This window comes from Thalia democratica, chromosome 3 (assembly GCF_965202585.1).
Source record: "Thalia democratica chromosome 3, ktThaDemo2.hap1.1, whole genome shotgun sequence".
NCBI lineage: Eukaryota > Metazoa > Chordata > Thaliacea > Salpida > Salpidae > Thalia > Thalia democratica.
In genome coordinates this window covers 64,826,216-64,841,261 of record NC_139167.1, presented here as the reverse complement: position 1 = coordinate 64,841,261, position 15,046 = coordinate 64,826,216, and positions in this window count along the sequence as shown.

Sequence of the window (15,046 nt, the reverse complement as noted above, 5' to 3'; positions counted from 1 at the left end):
TTTCATAATACGCTTAAAATGCTGAAAAATAGTTTGAAACTGATAAGAAATTCCTATGCAATATTTGATTCTGTTTTTGACCAACTAGAGTGTATTTGACTCATCAGCATAATTTTGATGAATTAGATAAACTTATTTACGGGACTTTATCTAGCATTATTTACAGGCAAAACACTCAATATACCTTATATTTTTTCTGCTCCAAACAAATTTATCAGTTAATTTATTACATATGCCACAAGTTATTTTACCACTTGGTTTTTGTGTGGTTATCTTTTAGGATTTTTATGAGAAAGCTGATTCTGTAACAGCGAGTTTTGACATTGCATCACGTGCCCTCTCTTTTCCTTCAAAAAAACCGATTGTCTCATTGACTCTTTTCTCATCTAGATTTTCCCATCCTAGCATTTCTTTACGGATATCGGCTAAACCTGTTACTATGAAATCTTTTAGGATTATGTCTGTAAAATCATTTGGTTACAGCCATCCTTTGGACATTTACATGTGTACGAGCATGTACTGGCTTTTTCCTTTAAACGGGCAGCAAATGATCTGGTGTTTTCAGTCAAATCCTGTCTCGCTCTAAGAAAGTCTGATCGTCGTACAACAACTGAAACAGGAATAACTGAAAGCTGCTTGATCATCCTTAAAAGCTCTTGATCACTTAAATTAACTACATTTTCATGTCACTTAAGATTAGCATCGTTAAAATCTTCCTCACAGTGCTGGTACAGTTGACGGCGTTTTTCTACATCTGTCATCTCCGTGCTATCTTTAAAAATAGTCCACTTTTGTACAAATATGTTCCAACCCTCTTCACTGCACTATGTCCCTATTCGAGGGGGTCCATCTTTGCAAGCTTTGGTTTTGAAGAATTTGCATTAATGTGTACCTTGTTGTGAATGATAAGCAAAGAGGCAACTACAGAGCATCGACGTCTGGTGTTTCATATGCGCAACTCTCAAGAGGTCATTTAATCACAGGCATTGTTGATTTAATTTAGCTTGACTTTATCATAAATAAATTATCTTTCTTAGTTGAGTTTATTCACAAACTAATTACAAGAATGATAAAGTCTGTAATACAAAACATAACTAAAACTAGGTAAATACTTCTACAATTATATTGTTATAAGTAAAAATTCCTAGTTGACAAATTACTTTACTTTAATTATTTAGAAATTTTCTGTAAATTACATAATTACGATTAGAAAAATATAACTTATAATATTATAAGATTAAAAGTTGATTTAGTCATTCATCAAACTCGTTATTAAAGTATGTCTTACAGACGTTTTAGTACTTTGTAAACCTACTAATTTAAAAATAAAAAAATGAAATTTTTAAACGGTAAAAACTTCATACTACATAAGTAGTTTCAGGGGTAAAGTATTTCAAAATTTAACAGTCTTACATATTGAAAAACACTAGTTTATAAAATGTAAAAAAAAGCAAACTTGTAATATTAAAACAAGTTTGTCAATCCTGAAACTTAAAACTAACTTACGCGAAGCAAATTTAAGGCAATACTTAAAATAAAATAGATTTCCAAGACTAGCTCTGCTAGTTTTTAAGCCTATATAAACTTTTATTTTGACAGAGTTATATTCCTTTGTTTAACACTACACTTTATAAATTAACGTTATTACTAGTTTTATTAGTTTCATGCAACCACATTAAATTAGTTTTAATTAGCAAATAGTCAATACTTCTAGAAACCAATTTAAGTTTTATTCTAGGTTAACTTCAGGATAGGTTAACTATTAAAAAAATATTTAAGCTTTTTTATTACAAAACTTATTTTTGTAACTAGCAGCTTGGTATTTTAAACACTGTACTTGTATCTGCTGTATATCAAAACCCTACACAAACTGAATTATTATTAGTTTAGTTAACTACTTTCGATAAACATTAGACATTGAGCTATGTTTTGACTAATTATATACTTTTTGAAGAGACTAAATTAAAGGTTTATATTTTTATACAGTACTGTGAAATTATAAGATTTGAAACATTCTTTGTTTAATGTTTAAACTTTCGTTTTTATTACACATTTGCTAAAATATATTTTTAATTTTTTTTTGTACTATTTAACGGAGGTTATTCTATTGTAAAACAATTTTAACAATTTTAAATATTAAAGTATTATAATAAAGGGGTTAAAAAAGTATCCGATTTTATCTATTTTAGTTCTAAAAAATTGCCTAATTAGTACACCACCACGTTCACATTTTGTTTTAGTTTAATATTTGACTTTTAGAAACAATACTGTCTTTTATATTTACGTTTTAAAAGCTCTAAAAAATTTTTACTTAAAGCAAGCTTAAAACTTTTTTCATTTAAAATGTATACAAGTAGCTAAACAGCTTAGAAAAGTTTTTCAAAGTATTGTTGCATTTGTAACATTTAAATTGTAAACAAGTTATTTATTTCATACTGCATTGACTCACAGTGCAACTATTACACTGCACTACTGCTGCTTTTTGTCGGTAACATTAAATTTTAACTGATTGCTGATATGTGAAATCTTATTTTTAACAACTTCTAAAGTGATCTCCGAAAAATATTTGGATCACATAAGCACAACGATACCCTTTAACAGGTTAAATTGACTTTTTTAAAGAACGTGCAATATATAATATTTCGCTATTTTTAGGATACAATTATTACCAACTATAATTTGATGTTAATTAACATTTCACGTTTATTGCAAAATAGCATCAAAATAAAAAATATTCACGTGTTAAGTATTTATGTAATAGTTTTACTATGTTAAAGAACTAGTTTTAGTTTCAATTTTATTTAATAAAAAAACTATTAGACTTTGAAAAATTAAATACTGTATAAATATAATTGTATTCACTAGCAAAACCAATAATGATTAATCTTTCTTAAGAAACTTTGAAAACAGTTTTAACCAATAAAATTTTGTCTAGCTTTTTTAATATTTACAATGTTGTAAATACATTTTATAAAGGTTTCAAGTGTAAAATGTTCTTTATATTAATAAGTTAGCAAAATCTGGTTTTCAACTTTTGACGATTTAACAGGCAATATGCTTTTAGTTTTACTTAAGTGATTTTGCCACAGTTTTGTGACTTAAAAATAAATGTGCTATTCAGATAACTAAATCAAATTGCTTTATTAGTTAAAATTGAAAATTTATATAATTTTCAAAAAGGAAAATACTACATACGTCATTAGTAACTTCAGAGTGCAAAAAAATCAAAAGTTAACAAATTATACATTGAAAAATGTTTTTGTGTAAGCGTAAAAAATTTTATGTTTTATTATGAAGCCAGAAACTAAAAAATAATCTTATGACAATACTTTATTTTAAAACTTAGGTATATATCGATTCTAAAGTTTTACTTTGCTAGTTTTATGGCTCATTTCATTAATTAAAAGATTTGATACGTAGCTGAAATTTGAATAAATGCTTCTATTTAATAGAAATAATAACATAAAAACAAAAAGCAAACAATTTCAAATGAAATTTTTTTAGAAAAAGTTTAAACAATCAACTACCATACAGCGTGGGAATTATAATTTATATTGTAAGTATGTTTTGTTAAACTTTTCGACATGTATACGACTAATTAATTAACAATTAACGTTTTATACTTTAATATATTAATTAATCACAGTGCTATGACTTTGAAAAACTACTCAGTTACTTTTATATAGTTGTTATTGGTGAATTACTTAATTAAGTATTATATTTTATGTATTTTTTACACGAAAATCTACATACGTCATAAACTACATACGGCATAACAAAAAAATTTTGTTAAAGCCGATTATATTGTTATAAAATTAATCTTGAGCTTAAAGTAAAATACTTAAATTAAACTAAATTTTTTATTCAAGTTAAGTAGGTTAAATACCACCTGAAATAAACTTAAGAGTAAATAGAAATAAACAAATAATTCTTAAAATACATTATTAAAGAGACTATTTGTACGTATATCTTGAAAAAACATCTGGTTCCAAATGAATTTAATCATAATATAAAAACTTCTGTTGGTTACTAAACCAGAGTAAAAAAAACGAAAGAAAAATAATCTAAATAAGAATTGTTGAGTTTTTGTTACTGTTTCAAATCTTTTTTAAGTTTATTTCTAATTACTGATATAAAAATTTGCAACACTGTTCAGTTTCAAAAATATGTCTCTCAAATACACTACTTAAATTAATGGTATTGTTTAAAGTGTTTAAAAGTTTAAGGGTATAAATGCTTACTAAAAATAAAATACGGTTTATTAAAAAACAGCTTTAGAGCTTACTTTAAATTTTTTATTACTTTCGAAAAGAAGTGAAGCAGATGAAATGAAAAACTTTTGAGAAAATAATTTAGCTTTGAAAGCTTTAAAGTTTATATTTTCTTTTTTTTTTATCACAAAAGTAAACCGATAACTATTTATTTTGTTACTTTTTTGTGAGACTTATATCTAACACGAGCTATATTAATTTTATACACCTATTTGAAATATATTATAAGTATTAAGGTATAGCAATATAAATGATATATAAAATTATGGTTTCGTTTATTTTGTTTAAATATCAAATTAAAAAAGTAATTTGTTCCAATACTGCCAAAGCTGGTTAAAAATTTAACGATTTGACAGGTTTCAACATCCACTGTTAAAATTTCATTATTCTAATTTAGTCAAAGTTTAGTTAGTTATAAAAGTTTAATTACGACAGCAGATAATTAAATATTTTCAAACTAACTATTAAAAATAGAAAGCCTATGTTCTTTTCGCAGGGAAAAAGAAACTACATACGTCATAGATAGCTCAAAGGTGCTATTAAAATAGACAAAAAAATGTCTATTAATTGCTAAATGTTACTATAAGAAAAATATAAAATTGATATTTTCAGTAAAATAATCTTGTCAAAATCTAAACACTTTTCCTAGATACAATATTGAAACTTTTTATAGTTTTTAGAACAAGTAAATAAACTTACATCTTAAAATCTGAGTATGTTTTTTACCCAAACTAGTCTAAATTGAGCTTAATCAAACCCAATAGTTTGCCTATATTATTATCTATTCATACTCGAAAAAACACTTTAGATAAGTATGTCCTAATCAATCATCTAACAGTAAATAAACTAGGTGTTGTGAGCACAATTTTTGTTTTGGTTGTGGTGAAAAACAACAAAAATAAAAATAATCATACTGCACAGTTTCTACTTAATAGTGTTGTTTTATTTAAAAGCTAGTTATAGTGCTTTTTTAATTAAATAAAAAGTTTAAAACGTTTGAAAATTTTAAGATTAAATTTAAACATTATTATATTAAATATAAAATCAAATAATAAGTAATTTTGAATATAGTCTTTACTAGTTAAATTTCTAAACAGCTTTATCATTTAAACATTGTTTATTTTAATTATTGTTCAAAATTCTATTATAATAATTAAAAAAAAAAGTTTAGATCGCAATTATTTACAAAAATCTAGTAACTAAATATTTACAACGAAAAAAGCATAATTTCAAATATTAAAAAACTAAACTTAAAACGTTTATTTATTTATTCACAGTTTTTTGACTTAAAAATATCTTAGTGCTATACACACAAGTACTGTAAACTTACTTACTACTTTAAATAGAAAGTTTTTGAAAGTTTGAAGTATATAAATTTAAATGTTTTAACAAATAATAATTTAATTTAAATATACTAACTTGAAGAGCAGTTTACCTTCATATTTAAATCAGGTAGCTGTGAAAAAAAATTGCGTTTAATAATATTTATAGCTAGAACACTAATGCTTTTAGTTTTCAAGTTTACTTATTAAAATAAATTTCTATAACTTGTTTGTTTTCAAACTATTCAGCTATATTTTGTTATTAAAACCATGTACTTGAACTGTATTACAGAACTAATTGTATACTATTCTATCTACATTGAAAAGATACAAATTCAATTGTTTACTTTTTTGAACATAGATTAAGCCACAGTTTCGTGACTTACAAATTATGATTCTTGTCGTCAAACTAATGATGTTTGTGAACAAGTATTTTAAACAGAAAATCTATGAATATTTTTTCCATTATAAACTACATTACGTCATTAATAACTTTAGAGAAGTTTCCATTTACTTACTGATTTAAAATCCATTTTACAAAAATTATACACACTTATGTTATACTTAATACTGAAAATAATTTTTATGAAATTGATCTGTTTTGTAATCAAAAACTTTCAAATACAATTCACATACTCTTAGTGAAATATCTAAAGTTTTTAATTCTTTCTGTAACAAAATGTCTTTTTTTTATGAAATTATTTATTGAGTTTAATTAAATCGTTTAAAGTTTTAAGTTACATATGTTTACTAAAACTAAATTACCTTTCATTAGAAATAAAAAAATAAGAATAAAAGTTTTTATACTAAATAAGACATGAAAATCTTAGAAAGACTTCCGTTGATTATGTATCTTCATATTTAGAAAAAGAGCTATAACACTTTTTATTTAAAAGTCAAAGTAAATTGTTTATAAAAATCCAATTTCCTATTTCAAATTTTATAAGAAAAAAGCAATCGAGTATATTTATATAAATATTTTAAGAAACAATGATATATTTTATTTTGTACAAACAGCCAACTTGGAAAACAGTTTACCTCCATAAAGCTAAATATGTAAATAAAATTTTTGCATTGCAATAAATTTGCGTTTAGTAATATTTATACCTAATACTACTAATGGCTACTCATACTTTATAGTTTCAAGTTTTGCTATAGTAACAAATTGAAATTAAAAAAAAAAACAAATTACTGAGCTATGAGTTGTTATTAAAATATGTACTTGAACTGTACTTCTGAACTAAATATGTAACATACTTTTTAAAAGGTACAACTTCAACAGCTTAATTTTTAAACATAGATTTAGTCACAGTTTCGTGACATACGAAATTCTGATTGTTTTCGGGCACCTAATGCTTTTTGTAAACTATTAAATTAAACATAAAATTTATAGATATTTTGCAGGAAATAAACTACATTACATCATAATTGATTTTAGAAAAGTTTCCGTTCACTCACTGATTCACATTCAGTTTTAAAATAAAGATATTAACATTTTTTATACTTAATATTAATAGAAAAACTTATAAAACTGTTCAGCTTTGTAAACAAAAAGCATTCAAGTAAACTTCACATGTGCTTAGTGTTATATATATAGCTTTTAATTCTTTTTGTAACAAAATGTCTTACATTTGTTCTATTTTTATAAAATTACATTCGTTTTAAGTTTTAAGATACATATGTTTACTAAAACTAAACTCCTTTCCATTATAAACGAAAAATATAAAAGATGTATGTTTGTCACTGTTTTAACTTTTAGTTTTTATACGAAATTAGACATGATAATGTTTAAGTGGCTCCGTTGTATTTATTTCGGCCATCATCAACAAAGTTGAGATGTTTTATGCCATCGATCATAAAAAATGAACTTCACCGCACGATCAACAACTGTTCTTGCCTGTTGAGTCCTAATTAGGACGAAACTGGTAGTAGGATTTTCTCGGATGCTGTTATTATTAATCGTGCGGTAAAGTTCATTATTTATTATCTTCATATTTAGAAAAAGAGCTATAACACTTTTTATTTAAAAGTCAAAGTAAATTGTTTATAAAAATCCAATTTCCTATTTCAAATTTTATATGAAAAAAACAATCGAGTATATTTATATAAATATTTTAAGAAACAATTATATATTTTATTTTGTACAAACAGCCAACTTGGAAAACAGTTCACCTCCACAAAGCTAAATATGTAAACAAAATTTCTGCATTGCAATAAATTTGCGTTTAGTAATATTTATACCTAATACTACTAATGGCTACTCATACTTTATAGTTTCAAGTTTTGCTATAGTAACGAATTGAAATTTAAAAAAAAATTACTGAGCTATAAGTTCTTATTAAAATATGTACTTGAACTTTACTACTGAACTAAATATGTAATATACTTTTTAAAAGGTATAACTTCAATAGTTAAATTTTTTAAACATAGATTTAGTCACAGATTCGTGACTTTCAAAATTTTAATCATTTTCGAGCAACTAATAATCACTGTGAACAATTAACTTAAACAGATATTTTATGAACATTTTGCAGAAAATAAACTACATTACGTCATATATGACTTTAGAAAAGATTTCATATACTCACTAATTCAAACTTACAAAAAGTATATAAGCTCTTGTTGAACTAAATATTAATCAAAAAGTTTATAAAACTGTTCTGCTTTCTAAACAATAAGTATTCCAGTAAACTTCACATGTGCTCGGTGTTATATCTATAGCTTTTGGTATTTCTGTAACAAAATGTCCTATTTTTATGCTATATTTTATTAATTTATATCGTTTTAAGTTTTAAGATACATATGTTTACTAAAAGTAAATTACCTTCCATTAGAAATAAAAAATATAGAAGATGTAAGTTTGTTACTGTTTTAACTTAAAGCTTTAAACTAAATTAAAAATGATAATATTAAAACGATTTCCATTAATTATGTTTCTTTTTGTTTTGAAGAAGAGCTGTAATACTTTATATTTTAAAGTCAAGGAAAATTATGTTGCGAATAAAACATCAACTAAATGCTCTTATTAAGAATAGTTGTTAAAATTAGTCACTAAACAGCACAAATTTGTCTTTAAAGCTTATACAAAGACTTAGCATTAAACTAATAATAACCCATCAGTAACAAAGTACAAAAGTATTTAAAATAATGTAAAATTTTAGTTTTTTTAGATAATTCATTTTAATTGTTAACACCCTTTATCAATGTTTAACCACTGTTTTGTGGTTTACAAAAATGTTCTATTAATTTATGTTTTATATAACGATTTTACTTAGTTTAAATACAATATATTTGAAAGTTTTAAACGAAAAATGACTACAAACGTCACGAATATATTCAAAGCGCAAACTTTTGCAAATGCCAAACAATTTAATGGTTTGCTAATTATTGTAAGAAATATACAAAACTGTACTTTTTATTAATTGAATTTTATAAAGAATTCTTACAGTTACTACCATACCCAAGTAATTATATATTTGATGGTAACCTAAACTGCTTAAAGCTAGAAAATATTTTTTTACAGAAATTAAATTTAGCTTCTTCTGAAAAAGTCGTACAATTTGCATTTATAAGTCGCCTGAATTTATTTAAAATATGTTGTTTGTCAATTTTTTATTAATCTGTTACTTTATTAGATATGTAAATAAAACAATTTTTTTATTGACAATTTTTATATGTCTTTTTGTGAATTAATTAGTTGTAATAGTATGACTTTACATTTAAGGTCTACTGTGTTGTTAAAAAAAGTAAATATTTTAATACATTTTAGTTGAACTAACAAAGTAAAAATTCAAAAAATATTTTTAAGTGTATACTGAAGAATCAATGCTTAAAAAAACAATTTTGTATTGCAAGTTAACTATGTTATTGCAAAAATCAATAGTTCACTTTACTTACAATAGTTTATCTTACTCTTTACCGGTTACATGACAATTAAAATTCGTACAACTCAAATTCCGACGATTCAAACTCTTAAAAATATATCTAAAAATCTAAATATTAAAAATGAATACAAACTTGATTAAATTATAAAGAAATATGTAGATCTTTTTAAAATATACAAGCAACTTTATGTATTTTGCAAAATATTAATTATTTTTAAAAATATTTTAAAGTTACTTAAAAAAAATATACTTTTTATTTGATTTAAGCCATATATCAAAAAATATTATTTTTTTTTGCTAAAAGAATAAAAAACGTTTTTAGATATTGATAGGATCTACTTATGTATTCTTTATATTTGACAAATATATTTTTTTCTTAGTTATAGCAGTTTTAATTGTTTTCTAAGAATTCGAATATTCGTTCATTCAGTTTAATCATTGTTTTTTTGTTTTTTTTTTTCAAACTTAAGAATTTGTTGCATTGTGTTTAAACTTTTGTTTTCGAACAATTATATCTTGTACTGCATAAAATTGCTGTAGTTAACTGTCTGAACTAAAAAAACTGATCAGACTAGCATATAAAGTATCCAAAAAAAAAGTATAAAAATCTTATTAAACTAGAATAAGAAACCTATGCTTACTGAAATTAAAATTAATTTACAACAAACTACACAACTTGCTTATAAATTTTTTTAAGTTTATTTAAAAACAAATTACAGCTGAAACTTTTAATTGAAAATATGGGTATGAACTGTAATACAGAACTTGTTATGTTTTAATCTATCAAAAAAGGTGGAACTTCTACCGCTACAATTTTTAAATATATATTTATTTCACTATTTAGCGACTACTGAAAATAAGGCCATTGTATAAATATATAATAAGAAAAATATACTTTTTTTAATATCAATTTTTGTACTTTTACTCAAACTTAAACTGCATACGTCAAAAAAGAGTTCAGACTGCAAATACTTACAAACTTAAATTTAATAAATTTTTCATTGAAAAATTTTAGAATCCAGAGTGTAAGTAATTTTCTAAGTTTTACTAAAATAAGTTTGTCAAAACTAATAGAATCGTTATCAATAATATATTTTATATATTTATTCTATATTGAGCAAAAAATTAAAAGCTCAAAGTTAAACGTATTTTTTTATTTAATGTTAATTTGAATCAGACTTAAAAGTTTGCCTAAACATTTTTATTTCCCTATAATAAGGGACTATTTTTTAAAACGTCTTATTTAATTCACTAAAACTAAATCGAATGTAATAAAATAATATTAAATTCTCTCTGTGATTAAAAGTTTAGTGGATAAGCAATAAAATGAAAATAATTACAACGTGACGTTTCTTTTAAAACGTACTTGTTTAAATTCCTTCGAAATTTTTTACACAAAAAGTAAAAACAAATTTTTTAATTGCTAAACATTATAATTAAGACTATGCAAAAGTATTCTATTTCATTGAAACATATATGTCAAGTCCACTAAATTTGTTCGTAATATTTATCTTAAAATTTTAATTATTTTCAGATTAAAATTCTTTAATGTTTAAAGATTATTTTTCTAACTAATAGAAAATTAAGTATATTTGAAACAAGCTTTATAAGTTGCTTAACAAGTTTTTTATTACACTTTAAACGAAAAAATATTTTAAGAAGCAAAGCTGAAGAAAGCGTAGATTTTAGAGTAAAAAATTTAGCTTTCAATTCTTTACTGATTTTCCTTTGATAACACAAACAATAATAATGCATCTATTTAATATTTTTTAAAATTTGTATGCGAAACAAACAAAGATACATGCATTCAAAATATTAATTAAAACAGTCAGGTATATCAGTAAAAGTAACATTAAAAATAATAATATATCATACTTTGTACAAATCTCAAATTTAAAAAGCAGTTTATTTCTTTTTCTCAAGAGTGGTAATAAACAACTTACAATTTAAAGCTTTTTAACAACAACTTTATAACTTTAAATGTTAATTTATCCATAGTTTTATAGCTTATAAATTTTTTGTTTATGTCTATATTTAATGATAAAAAGTTTACTTATCAATAAACAAAATAAAGCAATTTTTACTAAAAAATAATTTACATACGTCATGAAAACCTTTAGAGCACAAACATTTTAAGATTATATAAATAGAAATAACTTTTAGAATATGGTTTTTAACGTAGTACAAATATTAAATATATAAAGTAGTTTTTTTCTTATTGCTAAAAGTGCTAATAAACTACTTACAATTAAAAGCTTTTTAAGAACAGCTTTGTGGCGTTATAAAATTAATTTAGACATAGTCTTATGGCTTATGAATTTTGTACTTATGTCTATTATTTGTGATAAATTACTTGCTTATTAATAATAAAAAATTAAGTTATTTTTACAACAATTATATAACTTTTATTAATTACTTAAGCCACATTCTGGTGGCTTGAAAGTTTATTAAATTTTGTTTTGTATGATGGTTAATTTGCTTACATATTAATAAACAAAAAAGATGTAGTTTTTACGCGTCATGAATACCTTTGGCGCACAAATACTTTTAGACTAGTAAAATATTTTATTGCGAAAAGTTAGTATAAAGATTGTAAAATATCTTTTTTTGAAAAATTTTGTCAAAGTCGGTACACTTGTTCTAAATATTATATTTAAGTTATTTTTACTGTTTTAAAATCAATGCTTTACTATATTTTTTACTGAAAATAATTTTTATATATGTGTTTAAAAATGACTATTTGTTAATTTTACTTTTAAATTTAATAATAGAAAAATAAGTTTAGTTAATTATTTGATGTTTCGTGTAAAATAACATACCAACATTTTTATTTTTAGTTATAGTTTTAACTTGATAGTTTAAAAAGTGTAAGGTCTAAAATATAGTCATGAAAAAATGTTTCAAAAAGCTGAAATCATTAAGCCCAGTCTAGTCTATAGTTCACTACAATAGTTATTAGTACTATATCTTAAGTTTAAAAAGGTTTTCATAGTAACTAAAACCAACAAAAATTAAAGATATATTTAAAGATTGTATAGACTTTACTAAACATAAAGTTAGTAAATATTTTAAGTTTTTTATTCTTTTTATTTTAACTTTAAATGTATAACTTAATAACTTAAGCTTACTGAAATTAAACTAAATTGCAAGAAAAAAAGCTTTATACTTGCTTATAAAAATCATTCTATCGCATTAAAAAAAAAACACTTTGCAAAATTATTTTAACATTCAATTCGTTATTTAAACGGAAGTTTTTCCTTTATAACCAAAAAATACGCTACGAATAATTCTGCATATTCTTAAATTTTTTCAAACTTGAATGTAAAATAAAACTAACAAGTTACTCTCATTTAAATTACTATATCAAATAATCATTTATAACAATAAAAATTAGTTTATCAAATAATTTATCAAAAAATTCCAACTTTAAGCAGAATGCATAAATTCGTACCAATCGGCAGTCAACCTTGGACATTAACTTAATACTTACATTAAATTTGACACAAGTATGTTAGAACCCACTATAGTTTACAATTGACTATCAAATAGTAATTCTTTTTAAAATAACTAAATTTATATTAAGTTTAAAATATACATGTTCACTTAAAGCGAATTAGATTTCATTAGCTTATAAAGTCTATTATATCTAAGTTGCAAATAAAAATGTTTGTTATTTAGTTTTATTAACCTGAATCAAATTTAATAAAATTAAAATAGTTTCAATTGAATATACTTCTTTCCCTTTGTTCAATTTAAAAATGTGCTATAGTACTTCTTATTTAAAATGGAATAAAAATAATTTGGGTATGTAATGAAAACTTATGCTCTAATTAGTAAACGATTGATCAGAATTTACTACTAAAAAGCGTAAAACTACTATTGTAGATTTTAAAAAATTAACATAAGTCTAATGTGCTGATATTACTTTAAAGTGATATAAGCTTTTTTATACATAATATTATTATACATTTTGGTTTAAAAGTTTTGTTTAAATTTGGGATATAACAAATAAACGGGTATCAATTTTGTTCTAAAGTTTTTTTTATTGATTAAATTATAAATTAGCTTTTTTCAAGCACAATGTCGCGTGAAGACCAAAGGGTTTTTACTATGTTAACACGCAAAAGAAACGGTTTTTTTTAAAAACGTTGTAAATTGATACTCTATTGAACCAGTAGCCATGATCACCAAGCTTTTCAAAACTCCTAACTGATTCAGGTTTTAATAAAGTTTTATGCAACATTAAACAGAGTAGTATAATTGTGTAAATAAATTGCTACATGTGCTTTGTATGTGTGGATTCCATGGAATGTTTCTATATTTGAAAAAGACACTAGAACTTTTTGATGATAAAGGTTAAACAAAATTAAAAACGTTCGCAAATTTCAGTTTTTTATTTAAGTAAATAATTAGTTTTTGTTTAAGTGTTTTCAAACAGTTGTTAACTCAATCGTTCTATGGTTATCTTAAGTTTAGACATTTTAATGTTTAATCGTTTAGAGCGCTGAAGCAGTTTTCCAAAAAAAAAAAAAACTTTTAACAGTACTTCTCTGGACAAGTACTCGAGCGTTTTAGTTTTAGACAAGACATTAACGTTTATCCCCGGTGTATGATTCGACAATTGAAATGTATTTTCGAATAGCAAAAGCTTAGACCACCAAGTGCTTAGACCTACAATAAAATTTAAGAACTATAAACTTAAATTCTTAATACAAAACTATAAGCTTACTTTGTATAAAAAAAATTAAACATTATGTTTATACTTAAGATGATTGTTAAGATAATAGTTTCCTTCTATTTTAGTATATTTGATAACCTTTTTAGTAACGGTGTATGACGCATAATAAATTGTTTAGTAATCATTTTATTACTTAAACTATATAATAGAAAATTAATTTTACCTATTTAACATAACTTAAAATAAAATTAAAGTTTTTTTTTTTTATAACAAGTATAACTTAAAAAATAAAACAGTAAGCTAAGTTTTTAGAATTTCGCAGGGAACTAATTACCTATAACAGTTAACAAAACAAAATTATCTGCAAATTAGTTTTATGTTGTATGTTGATTAGTAGAAATAAAAAACAATATAAACTTATCAACTCCATAAACTGTAAACAGCAACATAATACTACACATACATAGTTTTTTAAAAAACAATAGTAGCTGGATATACATATGTTTATTTCATTTAATTAGCTAGGTTATCAATGAAGTACTTATACAAATTTTAAAATATATAAATACATTTTAGAGTAAATATATAAGATAGCTAAATTACTTTACTTTAAGTAACATACAGCAAACTTTTGAGTGTAAGCAAAAACATGTCCTTACAAAAAGTTGCTTTATATTTTTTTTTGAGTTTTCTCAATCAAACTATATTCAAGCATTTTTAGACTTTTTCTGTGACGTAATATCTTATAAAACTCTTTTTTTTTGGATTATATACATTTTTTGTTTCTGTTCTTACACTAAAACATGTTTTTACTGATTAGGCATTACTAATAGTTATATTTTCATTTAGCACAGGTATTGGCAAACTGCGGCCCACGGGCTAAATGCGGAT